Source organism: Triturus cristatus, chromosome 6, assembly GCF_964204655.1.
Source record: "Triturus cristatus chromosome 6, aTriCri1.1, whole genome shotgun sequence".
In the NCBI taxonomy this organism is placed as follows: Eukaryota; Metazoa; Chordata; class Amphibia; order Caudata; family Salamandridae; genus Triturus; species Triturus cristatus.
In genome coordinates, this window is record NC_140589.1 from 170,475,593 (window position 1) to 170,498,562 (window position 22,970).

A 22,970-nucleotide genomic window follows, 5' to 3' on the forward strand; every position below is an offset into this window, starting at 1 on the left:
GCAATATCCTTAATGGACCTCCTGCCCAGATCATACCTAAGTGGGATCAGAGGGGTACTCTGAGGAAGACCAGTAATTTTACGCAGGAATTTATGCTCCACATTTACTAAAATCGCTAGCTGTTCAAAGCCCCAGAGTTCCGCCCCATAAAGGACAGAGTTTAGGGCCTTTGCTTCGTATACTTGCAAAACCGGGCTTATTGGTTTCGTTAATGACCTACTAAATTCCCTGGTCAAAGCACCAGTTATCTGCTTAAATCTTAGGGAGGCCATTTCCAGATGTCTACGCCAATTATTATTATTTGAGATTTGCAACCCAAGATATGTAAAATTGGTCACTAATTCTAAGGGTTGCCCATTCATAGACACTCTTTTCCCTTGAAAGCTGCTATGAGGGTTAAAGGCCATAAACTTCGTTTTTGCCACATTGACCTCTAAACCATGGTCAAAGCAAAACTCATCAAACAGGCGAAGGGCTTTTTGCAGACCATTAGATGTTCTGGATACGATAAGCGTATCGTCTGCAAACAATAGTATGGGGATGGAAACACCAGCCAACCTTGGAGCGTCGGTATTAGCAAAGAGCATGAGTTCAACTATCCCGTTGATATAAAGTGAGAAGAGCGTGGGAGCCATAGTACAACCTTGTCTCACACCACGCTCAACCGGGAACTCAGATGTGACCTCTCCCGCCCCTCCCCACTGAATCCTAGCATAGTTAGACTCATGCAGACGCATCACCATAGTTAGAATTTCTTTAGGGAGACCTAGCCTCTCTAGAACTGCCCACAGCCGGTGTCGTGGTACAAGATCGAAGGCAGCCCTTAAGTCTACAAAAGCTACATAAAGACTGCCGTTCCCCAATGTCACCACTTTCCAGTGGAGCTGGACAAAGTAAAAGACCTGGTCCACCGTGCTGGTTAGTTTCCGAAAACCAGCTTGGAAGGGAGACAGAATGTTATTATCATCCATCCATTCTTGAATTTGGTTCAAGACCATCCTCCCTACCACCTTCTGAATAGAATCGATGAGGCTAATTGGCCTATAGTTTCCCGGGAGCGTCCTGTCGCCTTTCTTGAATACAGGTATAATAACTGCCCCCCTCCAAGATTTTGGGACTGGCGCGCCTTCAGCCACAGCGTTAGCCAATAGGGTTATATACTTGCTCCAGTTACCCTTATTGTGAATAAAGACGTCCGAAGGAACCTTGTCCTGGCCGGGGGCACGTCCACTGGTAACTGAGCACAAAGCCCTACTGGCATCTTGGATACAAAAGGGACCCTGGGAATAGAAAACATGATTTGGCACCCATGCAAAGTTAAACAAGATGTTACAAGCATATTGAGGTTCGAAATATTGTACCCAATCTGCCTGTGAAACATAGTTGGAGGGATTATCAGGGCGCCCACCACGGCCCCACTTGAGAATGTTCCAAAATAGCCGGGAATCTCGGGTATGGCATGCGCTTTTTAAATCCAGCCAGTGTTGCTCATCCCAGTTTTTTTTGGCCATCCTTACAGCTTTTTTGTATGCTAGTCTGGCGGAACGGATACCCTCCAGTACACCACTAGACAGGGCTTTCACTAGGTTAGACCTGGATTCCCTACAAGCACCGTCATACCATCTATTTTTCTTAGTTGGAGCCTTATTCTTGTTCCTCAAGGGCTTCGTAAAATAGGAACCTATTTCGGCAAACAACTTCTCATGGCATGCAGTGACTTTATTATTACCTGGATCTTGGAATAGCAAACCCTCAAGCTCGACAATAGAGTCAACTAATTTCTTATCTATATCGGCAATGGCCAGGGTGTTATGCTCGAGCTCCCCCCACTTGAGTCTACGCATATCATTTGTTAGGGTTACCTCAGGCACGCACGTAGCCATTCCAACAGGTATTAAACGATTACTAGACCACCATCTATGCGCAACACAGATAGGGTTATGGTCACTCTCAACTCTAACCTCGACCACCATATCTAGAGCTGGTTGCCATAATTGCAAGCTACATAGGACGTAATCAATCCTACTAGAATGTCGACCATTGTCAAAAGTCTTCGCCCCTTGTTTATCACCTGGCGTCCTCCCATTCAGGGCCCTCAGACCATGCTCAAAACAAAGAGCATTGGTCTGAACAATAATCTCAGTCCACCTTTTAATTGGACTGAGGTCAAGAGCAGGTACACCCCACAATTGGTCTTCCACAGCTTCACTGCCCCACCCAGAATCGGGGTCTAGGAGCGGTTCAAAGGTGATATTAAAATCCCCGGCTACCACTATTCGCCTCCCACCTGAGTGCTGGTCGATAATGGAAACCAAGAGAGCCAAAACCTGGGAGCCTGTCCTATTAGGGTCCCTCAAATACAAGTTGTAGATGTCCAAATCACCAAGGGTTCCAAGTGACACCCTCACTAGTTGAATATCTTCAGACCCAGTAGGTATTGCAAAAGCCTTTGGAAATGTGTCCTGTCGGACCCACATTGTCAGTCCTCCCTTTGGACGACCCCTTAAACCCTGGATTGCGGGGACATAGAAATTCAAAAATCCCTGTAGAAACTGAGGCTCACAGGTCCAGGTTTCCTGGAAAAGGCAGACATCAAAGTTGCCTATGTAGCCTAGCCAATCTGGTGAGTCCATTTTTGATTTTAAGCCTGCAATATTCCAAGAAACCATAGACCCTCCCTCCCTTCCTTGGCCTTGGACATGGGCAGAGTTCGCACACCGCTGCTCAAGACCACATTCTAGTCTTATAGACAAATCAGGGGTTGCTACATCTACATCTATTGTCTTATCCACCCCGGTAGCAGGGGAGTAACGTAGATGTTTGGTAAACTTAGGCCCTCCAACAAGTATACTCGGACTAAGGGGTGTAGTAAATAACTGCGGCCCGGATGACGGTCAGGCAAAAGCTACTGGGGAGCACAAATCATTTGCTTCCCAATTTTCCAGATGTAGACTAGGTCCTGCAGGGTAAGGATTATAAAAAAACCCTAGATCAAGCACCCTAATTTTTGACTGGTCGCGAGCCAGTCGGGGGTCACAAATATATTGCACTATACGTCTATCTGCAAAGTTGACTAAAATTGAGTCCCCTGGGACATCTTTGGGTCTAGGACCTACCCAACTAACCCTTCTAGTGAAGAGGATCTTTCCATCTAGGTGGTTAGGAAGCGGTCTGTTCCTATTTAGCCAGAACGTAACTTTGTTCTTTAGTTGCTGGTACGATTCCGGAGCACCTTCCTGTAGTACTGGGACTCCAGTTAAAACAGCAACATAGGGTGTACAGGCAGGGGGCAGGTGGATATGAGCCCTAGGCGATATACTGTTTTTGACCCCAGGTTCCCAGGACCCTTTTTGGTTCATAGGCTTTTTTCCAACGTTATTACTAGGCACTCTCAGAAGATTGTCACCCAAATTATCAATACATTGGCTAGTACTATTAGAATTATCAATAACCTGCACCTTGGGGGGAGCGACTTCGGGTAAAACCCCATGCACTACTTCGTTGTTAGGGGATGTCTGCGGAGGAGTAGGAAGGGTAGAGGACACCCCTACAGGATTGTCCCGTGCCTTGGTAGCTAATTTAATAACATTTTTCAGTGAGCAGAAATTATCCAGAACAGTTTGTTCTAGTCTATCTACCTTCTCACTAACTTGCTTAACCCTTTCCAGCACGGGAAGAATCAAAGAACGGAAATTTTTTTCTATTTCGAGGACCATATTACTCGGTTGGGGCTGGTCTATATGACAAGAAATATTCTCACTAGGAGATGGGAGAACTTCACCCTGTGTAGCCCCCGTTGGAGATTTTTCCGTAACATTAGGGTGTTTGGCCTTCCTCCCTCCCTGGGACCCCCCTACTCGTTTCCTCTTGGCATTAGGGGGATTTACAATTCTTTTGTTAGCCCTAGTCTGCGGGTGGGTTATAGCTAATTTATTAGAGATAGGGGGGTTGCGAGTTATTATCGCAGAGTCACCAGAGTCCCCAGGAGCATCACACACGGCACTGCAGGGGTGCGATGTGGAAGGACTTGTCCCACCATTCTCCTGCAGTACTAATTCACCCCCATTCTGGACCGCTGACTTCAAAGGAGATTTTGCCCCAGCCAAAATACCCAGAGAAGAGCGTCTAGCTTGCGCTAACTCAACAGACAAGCGACGCTCAGTAATAGCCAGTTCGTGCTCAAGACATGATACAGCTCTTGTAATGAAATGGTCGAGTGTACCGGTCACAGACCCACCCCCGCATGTACGTTTACCTTTAGACGCCATTTGTACTGAGCGTGCAATACTAGGGCCAATATATATTTGTTAGCCTAAAAGAAACAATTACATGAGAGTAAAATACAACTCCACTAGAACACAATACTCGCTGTGCAGGATGGGAGGCTATGAATCTAAGCAAGGGGATGCAACAATCACAATTGAGACTGGACGAAGATGAGTACGCCCTTCTACCTTGGATTTAGTGTCACGGCAGCGTTAGAGATGTTGCCCAGTCCAGTCAGGATCGGTCAGAGACGGGCAAGGACGGGCCCGCCCTTGGCCCGGGCTTCGCCCGGGCGCTGCCCGCGCGCGTCCCGCGCTGCGGGTTCTGAGGCAGCCTTTTAGCCCCCCGGGCGCAGCCTGATGATGCAGGCGGCGGCGCCCGCAGCAGAGGATCCTGGGGGATGTAGTTCTTATTCCTCTCCCGAGTCGGGTCGAGTGACAGCCCACGAGCCAGGTAGGAGCTTCACAGAGAGCCGTTCCCCTCACGGCAGGTCAGCAACCTTTGAAAGCGGCATTCACCAAGAACAATAGCGCGTCCCGCGCTGCGGGTTCTGAGGCAGCCTTTTAGCCCCCCGGGCGCAGCCTGATGATGCAGGCGGCGGCGCCCGCAGCAGAGGATCCTGGGGGATGTAGTTCTTATTCCTCTCCCGAGTCGGGTCGAGTGACAGCCCACGAGCCAGGTAGGAGCTTCACAGAGAGCCGTTCCCCTCACGGCAGGTCAGCAACCTTTGAAAGCGGCATTCACCAAGAACAATAGCGCGTTTATTTATGGAAAGGGAGTCTGTTCTTTAAACACTGAACGATTGGCTATATTTGGCTCTTCGTTGGAGCCTGTGTTGATCTTCCTCTAATTCCCAAAGAATATGTTGGAAGCAGTGCACTCTGCTGGTAAAATGAAAATAACTTTGCCCGTCTCCTACATGTGTGAGTTAGGGGAAACGGCCACTACAACGTGGCCATTTCCACCCATAACTTAACCACGCATGCATTACAACGCATGCGTGGTTACCACAAATAGCCTTTACCACGCATACCTTTACTACGAGATACATAGTAAAGGCATGTGTGTTAAAGGCTCAAATTAAAAAGTAGCGATGTGGAGACAATCGGGAGGCAATAGGCGTTGTTAGAGGAAACGGAAAGATACCCCCGCAAAAAAGAAATGCGTGCCAAAAAAAGGGGGCATGGGGGTTCCCCCCCAAAAAACGCACCTGTTTAAGTAGCGATGTAGAGGCAATCGGGAGGCAATCGGCGTCGTTAGAGGAAACGGAAAGATACTTCTGTTTCCTCTTTTCGACGTGCAACGTCAACTCGGAAGATCATGGAGAAGAGACGACGTGGAGAGGTAAGGGGAATTTTAGATTTAAAAAAATAATGCAGGGGTCCGATTTTACGGTTAAGGGCAGGGGAGGGGTATTTGTAAGAAGGGTTTAGGGGTGGGGGAATAACCTTTACCAAGAGTATGCCCTTACCATGCATGAATTTACAACGAAAATCATTGTAAAAGTATGCGTGGTAAAGGAATATTCGTGGTAAAGGTTATGCGTGGGAATGGCATTCGCCTTGTAACGCATGCGTGGTAAAGGCATGCGTTGCAACGGAATGCACTGTAACATCATACAACCATGAGTTAGTTCTCACAATCAACCTTAGAACAAATTTAACCCAATTAAAAAAAAGTGCCCCCTCCCGGCCACACCACTCTCAGACTTCACCACCCGCCGCTGCTTACTTTGGCATCAATTTCACTCTAGTAAAATAGTAATCTTGACCAGCCATCTTTCCTGTAGCTATGGATGCATGTTTACCTCAGTTGAGTGGTGTTCTACTACAGAGATCCTGATTTTTGGAGAGCAAATGTCGATATGGTCTGAACTGTGGGGGTCAAAGTTTTGAGCCACCCACCCCCCACCTTTTCCAGTCACTGAGGCTAAAAATGCTGGAGTGATTTTCAACACCTCCCTTTTCTTTGATACTCAGGCCAAAAGGACTGTGGGTTCCTGCTCCTTTATTATCATAACTAGAAAAAAAGTATTTCCTCTCATTCCAGTCGAGCTCAGAGTTGCAGTGGTCATCACGCTTATTACATCACGCCTTGACTATTGCAATGCTCTGTACCTAAATATCAAAAAAGCCACCTTAAACAGACTTCAGACTATCTAGAATGCAGTTGCTCGTCTAGTCCTTGATGTTCCAAAATGTCTGTCAGTCAGAGAGGGCATTTGGTCCCTGCACTGGCTGCAGGTCAGAAAGTGTGTGACTTTTAAAGCCCTCTGTTTAGTTCACAGTGCCCTCCACTGCCAGGGACCGCTTTAATTAAGAACGGCCTACCATAGGCATATTTCCAACAGACAGCTGTGGTCTGTCTCTCTTAGGAAGGTTGAGATACCTAGATTTCAGAAAGGTCAGGTGAGGGGGTGCAGTCCTTTCAGGAATATGCTACCTACCCACATTGCATGTCTTTTCCCCCACACTGCCTTTTACAAGCAGTTGAAAACCTGGCTGTTCTCCCTCCATGATGGATAGGTCTGGGCTCCTCTCTTGTAGTCATTCTTACTCTTTGCTAGCACTTTGATACCCTTGGATATAATGCACTCTGTAAATTCTCAAATACAAATACCTTGTTCTCCCACAGAACAGATATTTAAATTTGCATAGCACAACTTTCCCTTCATAAATATGTGGCCATCTTTTCCTGGCCCATATGTCACATGTCCTGATTCTCAATTGAAGGAGAGCTGGTCAACAAGAGCTTCTGCTGCAATTGCATTTCTCATCTGCTACGCCTTACTTACTAGAGCAACATATATGCTCTTGTTGTTCTATTAGGCTTCAAGGAGCTACCTGGAGGGAGGGGCATAAACATACAGATGTTGCATACTTCATCTCTATGCCAACATCATTGGTAGCAAACTGCCATGTGCATGCCTGAAGAGTGTGGCTGCACTGTGTATCTTTGCATCACAGCACCAGACATCCTTGATGGGAAAATAGCTGTACTTTATGACTCCTGACAGCTTACAACAATATCACAGATCTACTCACTGTACTCACTAATGGAAACACCATTGCTCTTCTTTATTGCTTTCTGTATTGTGACTTTCTTCTGTTTGGGTGTAATAATTTTTTCCTCACCCGCATCCACTTCATTGAGGTGTCCGTGTGTGGGACTCTAAGAGTCAACCCCACTAAAAAGTGTGAGCCCTGATCCTGTGATAGTGAGCATTCAAGAACCTTCATGCTGAGATTCACACAGTTTCCTAAAATAAGCCAACAATTCATACTGAGATTCACACTGTGTCCGTAATAAGCCAACAATTCTAGAATTATGCGAAGTATGAATAGTCCAATAAGCCCTCTGCAGTGTCTCACCATTTCTTTTGAATCCTCCTTGTTTTTCTCTTAACACAGAAATACAAAGTGAAATGTCTCGATGTCAATCTTTGGTGAGATTCATTTGATCTGCGTGGGCTGCTCAGGTGCACAAAAAGGTTCACTGCTAGAATATCGATGTTCAAAATATCGGAATTTTTTTTTAGAATACAAAAATATCTACTTCCATACCTACACAGGTAAGTACAAAAATATTGAATCTAAAATATTGATGTAAAAAATATCGATTTAAATATATATATAAGATAAATTTATATATATATATCTATGAAATATATTAAATATTAATATTAATTTTAACAAAATATACATTTTTACAAAATATTACAAATAAACTTAAATAACAAAATAAACACAAAAACAAGAATGTATACATATATATATATTTACTTTAAAATAATCAATAAACTATTCTTTTTAATTTATTTTAAAACTTTAAAAAATATATAAAAATAAAATATATATATAAATGATTTTAAATATAAAAAAATCTACAATAAATTAAAACAAACTATGAAAAAATATTTAAACTTAATTTGGCTAATAAAATCAGTGCAACTGTAGGAAAAGTGTTGGATAGCAAAATAATGAAATGTACTATTCCAACTCCAGTGAGTGCAACAGTAGGGAAAGTGTTGGACAGCGGAGGGGTAAAAATTACTATTCCCACTCCAGTGAGAACAACAGTAGGGAAAGTATTGGATAGCGGAGGGCAAAAATTACTATTTCCACTCCAGTGAGTGCAACAGTAGGGAACGTGTTGGATAGCGGAGGGATTAAAATTACTATTCCCACTACAGTAAGTGCAACAGTAGGATAAGTGTTGGATAGCGGAGGGGTAGAAATTACTATTCCAACTCCAGTGAGTGCAACAGTAGGGAAAGTGTTGGATAGTGGAGGGGTACAATTTACTATTCCCACTCCAATGAGAGCAACAGTTGGGAAAGTGTTAGATAGTGGAGGGGCTAAAATTGCTATTCCCAATCCAAGGAGTGCAACAGTAGGGAAAATGTTTGATAGCGGAGAGGTAAAAATTAGTATTCCCACTCCAGTGAGTGCAACAGTAGGGAAAGTGTTGCATAGCACAGGCGTACTAATTACTAATCCAATTCCAGTGAGGGCAACAGTAGGGAAAGAGTTGGATAGTGGAGGGGTACAAATTACTATTCCCACTCCAGTGAGTGCAACAGTAGGGAAAGTGCTGACTAGCGGTGGGGGAAAAATTACTATTCCCACTCCAAAGAGTGAAACAGTAGGCAAAATGTTGGATAGCGGAGGGGTAAAAATTAGTCTTCCCACTCCACTGAATGCAACAGTAGGATAAGTGTTGGATAGCGTAGGGGTAAAAAAAATTATTCCCACTTCAGTGAGTGCAGCAGAGGGGAAAATTTTGGATAGCGGCGGGGTATAAATTACCATTCCCCCTCCAGAGAGTGCAACAGTAGGGAAAGTGTTGGATAGCGGAGAGATAAAAATTACTATTCCAACTCCAGTGAGTGTAACAGTAGGAAAAGTGCAGGATAGCGGAGAGATAAAAATTACTATTCCCAATCCAGTGAATGCAACAGTAGGGAATGTCCTGGATAGCGGAGGGGTAAAAATTACTATTCCAACTCCAGTGAGTGCAACAGTAGGGAAACTGCTGGATAGTGGAGGGGCAAAAATTACTATTCCCACTCCAGTGAGTGCAACAGTAGGGAAAGTGCTAAATAGCGGAGGGGCAAAAATTACTATTCCCACTCCAAAGAGTGAAACAGTAGGTAAAATGTTGGATAGCGGAGGGGTAAAAATGAGTATTCCCACTCCACTGAATGCAACAGTAGGATAAGTGCTGGATAGCGGAGGGGTAAAAATTAATATTCCAACTCCAGTGAGTGCAACAGCAGGGAAACTGCTGGATAGCGGAGGGGCAAAAATGACTATTCCCACTCCAGTGAATGCAACAGTAGGGAAAGTGTTGGATACTGGAGAAAATAAATTAATATTCACACTCAAACACTTAGAAAAAATATATATATATTAAAAATAATTGTAATAAAAAGTTAAACATATTTTTAAAAAGTATAATATTAATGACATATAATAGAAACCTACAAATACTATACAAAATAAAATAATAAATACATTTACAAAAACAACTTTTTTTAAACTAGAAAATATTTACAAACAGAAAAATGAGTTAAAACGCAAAAGTATTTTTTTATTTCCTACCCTATAACACCACACCAATAACAAAACCCCTCAACATTTTTAATTAAATTTACCTACATAATTAACAATTAATAATGAATAAATAAAAATATTAATAAAAAAACGAATAAACATTACTTGACTACACACACTTTAACACTATAATATCCACAACACACACCTAAATTAAACTATAAAATAATAAAAACACAATTAAAACTTATTTTAAAATCAAAAACTATTGCTATTAACGACTAATGATTAAATAATTAAAATGTATTTAATACCCACGCTTTACCCCTTTAAAAGTAAAAACAATACACAAACAAATAAACAATTAACCAAAATAAATATCAAATAATTAACATTAATTAACAACTATATATTAATTAAACACAAATTACTTGCCACCGTTTACTCCTATAAACACTACAACACACACCTATAATTAATTACACAATTACCATAATTAATAACCAACTAATTAATGAATTAAAATTAATTAACAACTTAGGTGCCGATTCGGATCCTGGAGAAACCGGGTACGAACCGTCGGTCGGAGCGTTTTCTCCGTCCGACTCATACCCGGGAAATAAACATTACAAACATGGAAGTACGATTCCCACGGAAACACCATTTCCGTACGAATCGTAAAAAAAACCGACCGACGAAAATATACATACGAATGTGATCCGGGAATGCTCCGACGTGACGTCGGGACGCAGTCTGGCTGCGGTTCACGAACCAGGAAGTACGATCCGCACCGATGTCACCCCGCACGGATTATATTTTCCGGCTGCCAAAAACTGCGGGGAAATCAGGACGACGCGCAGAAGGAGCACCTGTACGCGACGGACAGCCATGGACCCGAACCTACGTGTCATCCCAGCCCTCATAGCAGTCCACCTGCTCTACAGGCACCGACGCAGACGCCGCAGAAGGTCAGAATAACACCCAGGGGCAAAGGGGGGGCAGGGGCAGGACACATAACCCCCACACAAGTCACAAATTACACATGCCCTGGACATACCTGACCTGCAGGACCTGGTCACCTCGAGGGGGTGGGGGCGTGTCCAGCAACGCAAGCATCTGCCACAATGGAAGTGGATATTGACGCGAACCGGCAACACATTAATATCGGTACGTACCGTACCCAGGCCTTAAGAGCGTGGGTACGGGCCGTACCACGCCCACCACTACGTCACCCCAACAATGGCGGTACGGCCCGTACCCACGTACTAAAGGCCTGGGGACGGGCCGTACCAGCATTGTTGGGGTGATGTAGGGGTACGCGTGGTACGACCCGTACCCACGCTCTGAGAGGCTGGGTACGGTGCGTACCCCTACGGCACCCCATTGGGGGTCTGCACCGTACCCAGGCCCTCAGAGCGTGGGTACGGGTCGTACCATGCGTACCCCTACATCACCCCAACAATGCTGGTACGGCCCGTCCCCAGGCCTTTAGTACGTGGGTACGGGCCGTACCACCATTGTTGGGGTGACGTAGTGGTGGGCGTGGTACGACTCGTACCCACGCTCTTAAGGCCTGGGTACGGTACGTACCCAGGCCTGCAAATCGTGGGTATGGGAATGTACGGAGTGTACCCCCACCCGTGTATGAATGGAGCTTACCCCCACCCGTGTATGAATGGAGCGTACCCACACCCCACCAGTGTATGTACGGAGCGTACCCACACCCGTGTATGAATGGAGCATACCCACACCCCACCAGTTTATGTACAGAGCGTACCCACACCCGTGTATGAATGGAGCGTACCCACACCCCACCAGTGTATGTACGGAGCGTACCCACACCCGTGTATGAATGGAGCGTACCCACACCCCACCAGTGTATGTACGGAGCGTACCCACACCCGTGTATGAATGGAGCGCACCCACACCTGTGTATGAATGGAGCGTACCCCCACCCGTGTATGAATGGAGCGTACCCACACCCCACCAGTGTATGTATGGAGCGTACCCACACCCGTGTATGAATGGAGCGCACCCACACCTGTGTATGAATGGAGCGTACCCACACCCGTGTATGAATGGAGCGTACCCACACCCCACCAGTGTATGTATGGAGCATACCCACACCCGTGTATGAATGGAGCGTACCCACACCCCACCAGTGTATGTACGGAGCGTACCCACACCCGTGTATGAATGGAGCGTACCCACACCCCACCAGTGTATGTACGGAGCGTACCCACACCCGTGTATGAATGGAGCGTACCCACACCCCACCAGTGTATGTACGGAGCGTACCCCCACCCGTGTATGAATGGAGCATACCCACACCCCACCAGTGTATGTACGGAGCGTACCCACACCCGTGTATGAATGGAGCACACCCACACCCGTGTATGAATGGAGCGTACCCACACCCGTGTATGTCCCAACCGTACATGCCCAGACACAGGAGGGGTGTGTGCAGAGTCCTCCCAGCAGTGCCCAGACATAGGAGGGTTGTGTGCCCATCACTCCCAGCAGTGCCCAGACACAGGAGGGGTGTGTGCAGAGTCCTCCCAGCAGTGCCCAGACATAGGAGGGGTGTGTGCAGAGTCCTCCCAGCAGTGCCCAGACACAGGAGGGGTGTGTGCAGAGTCCTCCCAGCAGTGCCCAGACATAGGAGGGGTGTGTGCAGAGTCCTCCCAGCAGTGCCCAGACACAGGAGGGGTGTGTGCAGAGTCCTCCAAGCAGTGCCCAGACACAGGAGGGGTGTGTGCCTATCACTCCCAGCAGTGCCCAGACATAGGAGGGTTGTGTGCCCATCACTCCCAGCAGTGCCCAGACACAGGAGGGGTGTGTGCAGAGTCCTCCCAGCAGTGCCCAGACACAGGAGGGGTGTGTGCAGAGTCCTCCCAGCAGTGCCCAGACATAGGCGGGGTGTGTGCAGAGTCCTCCCAGCAGTGCCCAGACACAGGAGGGGTGTGTGCAGAGTCCTCCCAGCAGTGCCCAGACACAGGAGGGGTGTGTGCAGAGTCCTCCCAGCAGTGCCCAGACATAGGAGGGGTGTGTGCAGAGTCCTCCCAGCAGTGCCCAGACATAGGAGGGGTGTGTGCAGAGTCCTCCCAGCAGTGCCCAGACACAGGAGGGGTGTGTGCAGAGTCCTCCCAGCAGTGCCCAGACATAGGAGGGGTGTGTGCCTATCACTCCCAGCAGTGCCCAGACATAGGAGGGGTGTGTGCAGAGTCCTCCCAGCAGTGCCCAGACACAGGAGGGGTGTGTGCCTATCACTCCCAGCAGTGCCCAGACATAGGAGGGGTGTGTGCAGAGTCCTCCAGCAGTTCCCAGACACAGGAGGGGTGTGTGCAGAGTCCTTCCCAGCAGTGCCCAGACACAGGAGGGGTGTGTGCCTATCACTCCCAGCAGTGCCCAGACATAGGAGGGTTGTGTGCCCATCACTCCCAGCAGTGCCCAGACACAGGAGGGGTGTGTGCAGAGTCCTCCCAGCAGTGCCCAGACACAGGAGGGGTGTGTGCAGAGTCCTCCCAGCAGTGCCCAGACATAGGAGGGGTGTGTGCAGAGTCCTCCCAGCAGTGCCCAGACACAGGAGGGGTGTGTGCAGAGTACCCCCAGCAGTGCCCAGACACAGGAGGGGTGTGTGCAGAGTCCTCCCAGCAGTGCCCAGACATAGGAGGGGTGTGTGCAGAGTCCTCCCAGCAGTGCCCAGACATAGGAGGGGTGTGTGCAGAGTCCTCCCAGCAGTGCCCAGACACAGGAGGGGTATGTGCAGAGTCCTCCCAGCAGTGCCCAGACATAGGAGGGGTGTGTGCCTATCACTCCCAGCAGTGCCCAGACATAGGAGGGGTGTGTGCAGAGTCCTCCCAGCAGTGCCCAGACACTGGAGGGGTGTGTGCCTATCACTCCCAGCAGTGCCCAGACATAGGAGGGGTGTGTGCCCATCACTCCCAGCAGTGCCCAGACACAGGAGGGGTGTGTGCAGAGTCCTCCCAGCAGTGCCCAGACACAGGAGGGGTGTGTGCAGAGTCCCCCCAGCTGTGCCCATGGAAAGAGAGGGGTTGAGTACACACAGATACAATGGCCACAATTGTCAGGCAGGTGCTCAAAGACCCAGCAGAACACGAAACACATGTGTGCGAGGCTGGGAGTACACATTTGCATAGTGCGGAAAAGGTAACATGTACACATGAAGTCCTGTCAATATACTCCAGTCACAAGTACAGTGACCCCCAAGGATGACACAAATGATGCAGGTGGAGACCTTGGCCAGCATGCATGGCCAAAGTTGAAGGGGTCCGTCACACACCCAGCAAATGTAGACACAGCACTGCACAAATGTCTTCACAACACTCTGCAGGGAAGATGTCAGGGTCCACAGAGGAAGGTACACACCTTGGGACAATGTCAGCATGCAGTAACGGGGAACCACCTTTACAACGCAACTTTTACAACGCTATGCTATTACAACGCATTTTTTACAACGCAAAAACTTTTACAACGCATGCTTTTACAACGCGTGCCATTATATGGTAAGTACTGTTACAACGCATATACCTTTACAACGCATTATGTGAAAATGCCTTTACAACGCATTCATTTACAATGCATGGCTTTACAACGCAAGATGTTATATGGTAAGTACTTTTACAACGCATATACTATTACAACGCATTTTTTTTTCTTTGTGTTTCCATTTAAATAAATATTTATCTTGTTTAATTATTTTTAAAAAAGCATTTGTAATTTGACAAAAGTTATTTGTTTTTCAAAATATTAATACTAGAGTATTTTGTCTAGTAGAAATGTTTGGATGTATAGTAGTTAAATTAATACTTGAGTATTTTAATTATTTATAATAAAGCAATATTAATTTTTAAAAAGTGAGTAGTTAATTAAAATATTAAGGCTTGAGTATTTTGTCTAGTAGTAATGTTTGGTTGGATAGCAGTTAAATTAATACTTGAGTATTTTAATATTTATACTTGGCCATTTAGTTTAGTAGGAATGTTTTGTTGGATAGTTAAAAAACTAAAAGATTTTTAAAATATTAAAAGATGATACTTAATAATTACCAAATTTAAGAGTTGAGTATTTTTCTAAATTGAATGTGTTTTTAAAAAAAAATAATGGAGTATTTAATATTATAATTTAAATAAATATGAGTGAGTACCTAATTTAAAATACTAGAGTATTTTTATCACATATGAAAAGACTAGAGTATTTATAAGTACAAAAGACAGTGCCCTTTTTTAAAGTAATGGAAGAGTATTTTTGGTTTAATTATTATAAAAATAATATTATTTTATTTTTAAAATAAAAAAAAATAATATAAAAATTAAAAGAGTAATATATTTACAAATTTATCATTAATAAAGTTTTAAAATTAGAAAAAACATTTATAACTTACTTTTTGTAATAAATTCCCACGCTTTTCCATTGTAGTCTATGAGCGTCTTTGTCCTTTATTTATTTTGGCAGCCTTAGAATATACAACCCGCGGAACAAGAAAAGAAGGTACAGAAAGTGAAGTAAGAGAAAGTTTTGAAGGGAAAAGAAAATAGAGTCAAGGTAAGGAACATATTTAGTTAATTTACATTTATTTAATTACAATATTGGTGTTTAGAAAAATTAATTTAAAATAATGATAGTAAACAATTTTTGATTTCACATTTTTATTTGTTTTAAAAATCATGAAAAAAATAAGCATATTTTTAATAAATTTTTCAAAGTAACTTTGATTTTTATTACAAAATATATATATTTTATTTACAGATATTAACATTTATTTACAGTAGAATTAAAAAAAGTAGTCCGCCATAAATTGAGATGCACGCGATGACGTAAGGACGTGAGCGTCGACGTAATGCGCCATTTTGCAGAGCATCGGAGGAGGAAGCAGCAGGAAGCTGATCTGCGTCCAGGTAGGAAATGTTTTCAGTTGATATTATAGATTAAACATTTAAAAGGGATACATATATAGTAAGGAAAGAATAAGGGGAGGTTGCTGGAAAACTAATAGATGTCTTAAATGTTGTTAAACATGTCCACATTAATGTCATTAATACATGACTATGTCGGGTCGCTTAAAGTAAGTTAGTTATTTAAAAAAAGTATGTAACTCTTACAAAAATAAAAGTTACTGTTCAGACAGTTGATTTGTTTATTTACGAAGTAAAATACGTATTGTCGAACTTCATTTCTAAGTTCAAAAATTGTGCGTACTTGTAAATTTTGTAAATGAAAAACTGAAAAACAAATGATGATTCAGCTGCAAAGTGCATTTCGGAATATGGTTTGATTTGTATATTATACATCTGTTTGAAATTTGGTGATTGGTTTTGACGGGATTTAAATTGGATTTTTTCGGTAATTTGAAAAATGGAGTTCCGATAATGGAAAGTGGTTCAAATTCGATGGAACAGTTAATTTGTACTAATTGGTTTATTTTGGTGGAAATGAAGATTTGTATTAAATAAAAAAAAAAACCCGATTTGTTTGTTTGAAAAATTTTTTAGAAAAAAAAAATTTGTATGCCAATTGAATTTTAAAAATTACTATAATTTAAAGCAAAGCAGGAAAGTAAGTACATTCATTGTTTTAAAAAGAAAGAATGTTAGATAGATTTTCCAGGTAGTCTACAGCCACACACAACGAAAACTGTTGCAGAATTGCCAATAGTCTCTCAGACATTTCCCTTGTTTTGACTGTTACTCGTGGGTTTAGACTACCTGCGAGTGTTTGTGCTATTCTCATTTCTTGGAAACTTTGCTCCTTCTTCAAAGTTTCCAAAAATGAGTAGAAGTTAGGATGTGGTTTTCCAATTGTATGATTGAAGGAGTTATGCCACCCCTCAATGGCATTGTTTGTTTTGGCCTCTCCCTCTAAACAACTCGTGTAGCAGTTCCACCACTTTACATGGAATCGTGGCTTCCTCCTGCGACCCGATCTGCTTAGGTGTCCAATCCATGTGTCCTCAAAATAATTTAGAATGGGTGCCAATTTATCCTCGTTACTCGTATAATAAACAGATTCTATAATTGCAGTGTAGTACTCGTCCACACTATCGGGAGGAACAAAACAAAGTGCAGTTAATTTTTTAAGTTCAAACTGTAGTTTGCTATCCCGAGAATATTCTGCAACTAGGGATGTTTTCTGTAGTTTACGCCAAAATGCCTGCGAAAAATGGAAGAAACATCCCTGAATTTGGGTATCCGTGTACGTTTTGGTGATCACATTGATCATGCTCAATTCGAAATCAATAATTATTTTTCGAGGACTTGCAGATGTTTTGCTTTTAATCACTGATAAAAGTTCAGTGTATGTTGCAGAAGTCTTATCAGGTAGCAAACTATACACTAAGGGAATTACACTATTGTTAATTTTAGCATGTATAGTGTAAATTTGAGTGAAAGGATGGGGTGTACTTTTAAACGTCCCATCCATCATCCAAATTTCACTACTTTCTAACTTAGCAAGGTTACGTGGGGTACTAAAAATTAGAATACGTTTCTGAGGGTTTTCGTTGTCATGCAGAAGGAAAGGTTCATCAGAAAAAGAAATAGAAAGATCATGAGGTATTCTAATGTCAGAGAATGTATGTGGTGTAGACAATTGAATATTACTTGCCTGCTTTTGTCTCTGAATAATTCTTCTCAAATTGGGTATTATAGGCATGTTACTAGCAACATGACTGGGGACATGCTGTGCAACCTCCCTTAAAATTGATCCTGTAGAATCATTGGAGGTGCTTGCAATTGCTTTCATCTCATTTATTGTCTCTCTGATTTCTACATCCATTGCAGAGGCAGAGTGGTTATGTTCAGTGGTTTTCACAACCAAATTATCAACAGTAACCGCTCTGCCACTGCAATGGGTAGTGTAGTATTGCACGCACCTCCAATGATTTCTAGTTAAACTTATTCTTTCCTTACTATATATGTATCCACCATGGTTTAACAAATTTTTGCCCTTCCTGGATTTAAGGTAGTTGGCTGGTCCAAGGCTAGACATTATCTGAAAAAAGGAGAAAAGTTAAAAAAATTAGCATGATATAATTTACGATTTTTTGACAACATAACTTTTACTCTATCCATTATTTTGCCTACTGATGCACCTTCATGGAGTAAAAATAGTAAATTGTTACCCCTACACTATCCAACACTTTCCCTACTGATGCACCTTCCTGGAGTTAGAATAGGAAATTGATACCCCTACACTATCCAACACTTTCCCTAGTGATGCACCTTCCTGGAGTTAGAATAGTAAATAGATACCCCTGCACTATCCAACACTTTCCCTACTGCTGCACCTTCCTGGAGTTAGAATAGTAAATTGATACCCCTACACTATCCAACACTTTCCATACTGATTCACCTTCCTGGAGTTAGAATAGTAAATTGATACCCCTACACTATCCAACACTTTCCCTACTGATGCACCTTCCTGGAGTTAGAATAGTAAATTGATACCCCTACACTATCCAACACTTTCCCTACTGCTGCACCTTCCTGGAGTTAGAATAGTAAATTGATACCCCTACACTATCCAACATTTTCCCTACTGATGCACCTTCCTGGAGTTAGAATAGTAAATTGATACCCCTACACTATCCAACACTTTCCCTACTGATGCACCTTCCTGGAGTTAGAATAGTAAATTGATACCCCTACACTATCCAACATTTTCCCTACTGATGCACCTTCCTGGAGTTAGAATAGTAAATCGATACCCCTACACTATCCAACACTTTCCCTACTGCTGCATCTTCCTGGAGTTAGAATAGTAAATTGATACCCCTACACTATCCAACACTTTCCCTACTGCAGCACCTTCCTGGAGTTAGAATAGTAAATTGATACCCCTACACTATCCAACACTTTCCCTACTGATGCACTTTCCTGGAGTTAGAATAGTAAATTGATACTCCTACACTCTCCAACACTTTCCCTACTGATGCACCTTCCTGGAGTTAGAATAGTAAATTGATACCCCTACACTCTCCAACACTTTCCCTACTGCTGCACCTTCCTGGAGTTAGAATAGTAAATTGATACCCCTACACTATCCAACACTTTCCCTACTGCAGCACCTTCCTGGAGTTAGAATAGTAAATTGATACCCCTACACTATCCAACACTTTCCCTACTGCAGCACCTTCCTGGAGTTAGAATAGTAAATTGATACCCCTACACTATCCAACACTTTCCCTACTGATGCACTTTCCTGGAGTTAGAATAGTAAATTGATACTCCTACACTCTCCAACACTTTCCCTACTGATGCACCTTCCTGGAGTTAGAATAGTAAATTGATACCCCTACACTCTCCAACACTTTCCCTACTGCTGCACCTTCCTGGAGTTAGAATAGTAAATTGATACCCCTACACTATCCAACACTTTCCCTACTGCAGCACCTTCCTGGAGTTAGAATAGTAAATTGATACCCCTACACTATCCAACACTTTCCCTACTGATGCACCTTCCTGGAGTTAGAATAGTAAATTGATACCCCTACACTCTCCAACACTTTCCCTACTGATGCACCTTCCTGGAGTTAGAATAGTACATTGATACCCCTACACTATCCAACACTTTCCCTACTGATGCTCCTTCCTGGAGTTAGAATAGTAAATTGATACCCCTACACTATCCAACACTTTCCCTACTGATGCACCTTCCTGGAGTTAGAATAGTAAATTGATACCCCTACACTATCCAACATTTTCCCTACTGATGCACCTTCCTGGAGTTAGAATAGTACATTGATACCCCTACACTATCCAACACTTTCTCTACTGATGCACCTTCCTGGAGTTAGAATAGTAAATTGATACCCCTACACTATCCAACACTTTCCCTACTGATGCACCTTCCTGGAGTTAGGATAGTAAATTGATACCCCTACACTATCCAACACTTTCCCTACTGATGCACCTTCATGGAGTTAGAATAGTAAATTGATACCCCTACACTATCCAACACTTTCCCTACTGCTGCACCTTCCTGGATTTTGAATAGTTAATTGTTACCTCTAAAGCATGGTACATTTAAAAATCTGCTGCACCTTACAATGTTGCTTGAAATTACCTTTTTCTTTTGAAATTGCTTTTCTTGCTGACTCTTGTTCAGTGGTATTGGTGTGTAGGCTTGTGTAGACACTTACAAGGTGATTTGTTGTGGAATCGATAAATAAATGTCTGGAAAAGTGAAAAAAGAAAAAAATTTGGAAACAGAACGATGTTGAGAAATGTGTTTTTTAAAAATTTCCTTAAAAAATCGCACATGTGATATAAGTTGCAGCACATAACAATTTCCGTAATGCTAAACCATCCTTTAGACATAAAATATAATTCTGAAATGGGGAAATGTAATCATAACTGCATTGATTTTTTTTTTAAAACTTTAGCAATGTCATAGTTATTGTAGTATTTTTAAGGTTAAGAATCCGTGCTGAAAATAAATACCTTGTTTCGTAGAACTCGCTTTTCTGGATGAGGTGGCTGAAGATGATTTCCTTTGTTGGCTCAAGATTTTAGTTGTGATTTAAAGTTGTTTTCTTTGGGAAAAAAAAAATAGGAAAAAAAAATAATTAACGGTGGTTACAAATGTTGAAACTGAGTATCTTTAAAATTATACTGACATACAATATAACTAGTACTACATGACACTGTCCTAATCAATGCACCTTACTGCTGTAGAAATAGAGATATGTATACCTACACTACACTGAAATATCCCTAATGTTGCTCCTTCCTAGAGTAGAAATAGTATATTGTTTCTCTAAACTATCCATTAGTTTTCAAATTTGGTCCGTTAGAGGAGGAATAATTGCAAAAGGAAGGATTAATAATGTATAGTACTAAAAAAATGGAAAAGGTTACATACCTTTTCCAGTGGTTTTTTTGTTATCGTCCCTTTAACCTTATGCTTGTAGGAGGTTGAAATTTTTTGGGAGAAAAGATGTTCTCTGGTGGAAAAAAAAACAAAAATAATTGTTCCTTTGTCAACGTTGGTTAGAAAAAAAAAAAAAAAAAAACACACTTTGGTAATATGAAAAAGGAGTATGAGTAACAATTGGTGAGAGTAAACATACTAGACATTTGATGCATTTTTCAACTAAAACATAACAGGTAATTTCGAAACTGTTACTAAATTAGTAAAATGCAGAACATTCATGGACTTAGAATACAAATATTTGCCCTAGTAATATGAAACGCTGTTGCAGATGTGGTAACTAACTGAAGTCTTATTAGAAATTGTTACTCCAGCATCATGGTAATTTTTCGTTTACTATGTGGTGAGATTGAGTAATAAAAAAAAAACACCTTTGCCAAACATGACTTTAGAAAATTTATAAAAATAAATTTAATAAGTAAAACCATTATACATAAATAACATTTACCTGAACAATTGAGTTTGACAATCGTTAACGTGGTGAGGATGCCAAAATAGGTGCAGCTAATGAGGAATGTCAAAATCTTCCGATTTTCTGGTTGTGGAAAATAAAAAACTTCTTTTAATTTTGAGTTTAATTTTGTTGATAATATATTGAAACATTAGATTTGTAAAGTTTTTATTATTAATTAAAATTATATTTTTTGTGGGTTATGAAAATATATTTTTCTAAAAACTAACGTTTAGAAATATATTAATAACTTACTAGTAGTTGTTCTGCTGTTATGCTTTCACGAGTGAATTCTGTGCTCTCTCTGAGGAGGTCGCAGTGCAGGTGACAGAGGGTCAGCTTATTACGTCTGCTCTCTCTGCTAGTTGATAATCAACTGAGTGCAAAATGGTGTCTCCCTTGTATTTATAAGTTTTACTCTGTGTCACTATTAATTTTTTAAAAAACTGCGTTCGATGTGTTTTTTTTAATGCTTTGTTTTACTGTGGAAAATGATAATTTACAAAATGCTTTTTAACAAATATTGTTTTCATTCATTTGCTCCGTTTTGGCATCCATTTTGGAACATGTCTTTTGGTATTGTTTACATAGAAACTGTGGTAGGACAAGTTTTACAAGTGAGATGCGTAAAATGGCGCCTATGTGTATGTGTGTTATGTTTCAGTTGGTTTACTTACTTTGCGATCTAATCATGTTAAAAATGTGTTTGCTCTGTTATTTATTGTTTCGTTATTTTTTAAAAGCTTAGTAATGTGTGAAAACGGATTTTTTGGGGAATTTTGAGTATTAATTTTAATACTCGAGTATTAATTTTAATACCCGAGTATTAATTTGGTAATGCGTTTCAGGCGGTTTACGTACAGTTATTCTCCACGTTTTAATACACTTCCCCACCCTAAAACCCCTAATTTCCCTGCATCCCGTGCCAGATTTTATTGTACTTTTAATTAAAAAAAAAAAAATATCGCGTTGTAATGGTATGCGTTGTAATATACTTCGTTGTAACAGCTGTTTTCAGTATTTATATAGGTTTGGCGTTGTAAGAGAATTCGTTGTAAAGTAATGCGTTGTAGTAGTACTAGCGTTGTAAAAAATGCGTTGTAAAGGTATGCGTTGTAATAGCATGCGTTGTAACGTCATACATCCTGCAGTAACAGCTTACATGAGCAAAGTTTGATAGCAAATACCGTGTGATGGCACACAGATTACAGGGTCCACCCCACGAACAGCACACAACAACATATCCCAGACACCTAACACATTATCGCCACCCCAAATCATGGAGCAGCACCACCAACAGCAATGCCAGAAAAGCAGTAGTGTGCCAAGGAAAATAAAATCGCTTTATTCAGCAATGTTCTAAAATGAATTGTATGAAGAGTTCCATATGCACAAGGCCCATAGGGCAGTCCATAGTTCCAATCCAGGTGGGGGACACATTGGGATGCGTGTCCCCTAGCTTGCCTGCACAGTTCAGACTACCTTGTCATCCACGGGGGGGGGGCATCATGTGGGGGGGAAGGGCAAGGCACCGCAGGGACAGGAGGGGCAAGGGTAGGTGTTGTGGGTGCAGGGACGGACGACTCAAACACAGGGGGTGGGGCAGCGCCAAAGGTGGATTCGAGCACGGCGCTGCACACTACTGCCAGGTCGCCCAGCGTCTCTCCTGCACCCGAAGGAACCACAGGCCCCAAGGAGGGGGGGGGTCGCAGGGATGGGTCGCAGCGCTACCGGGGGAGGGTGTGGAT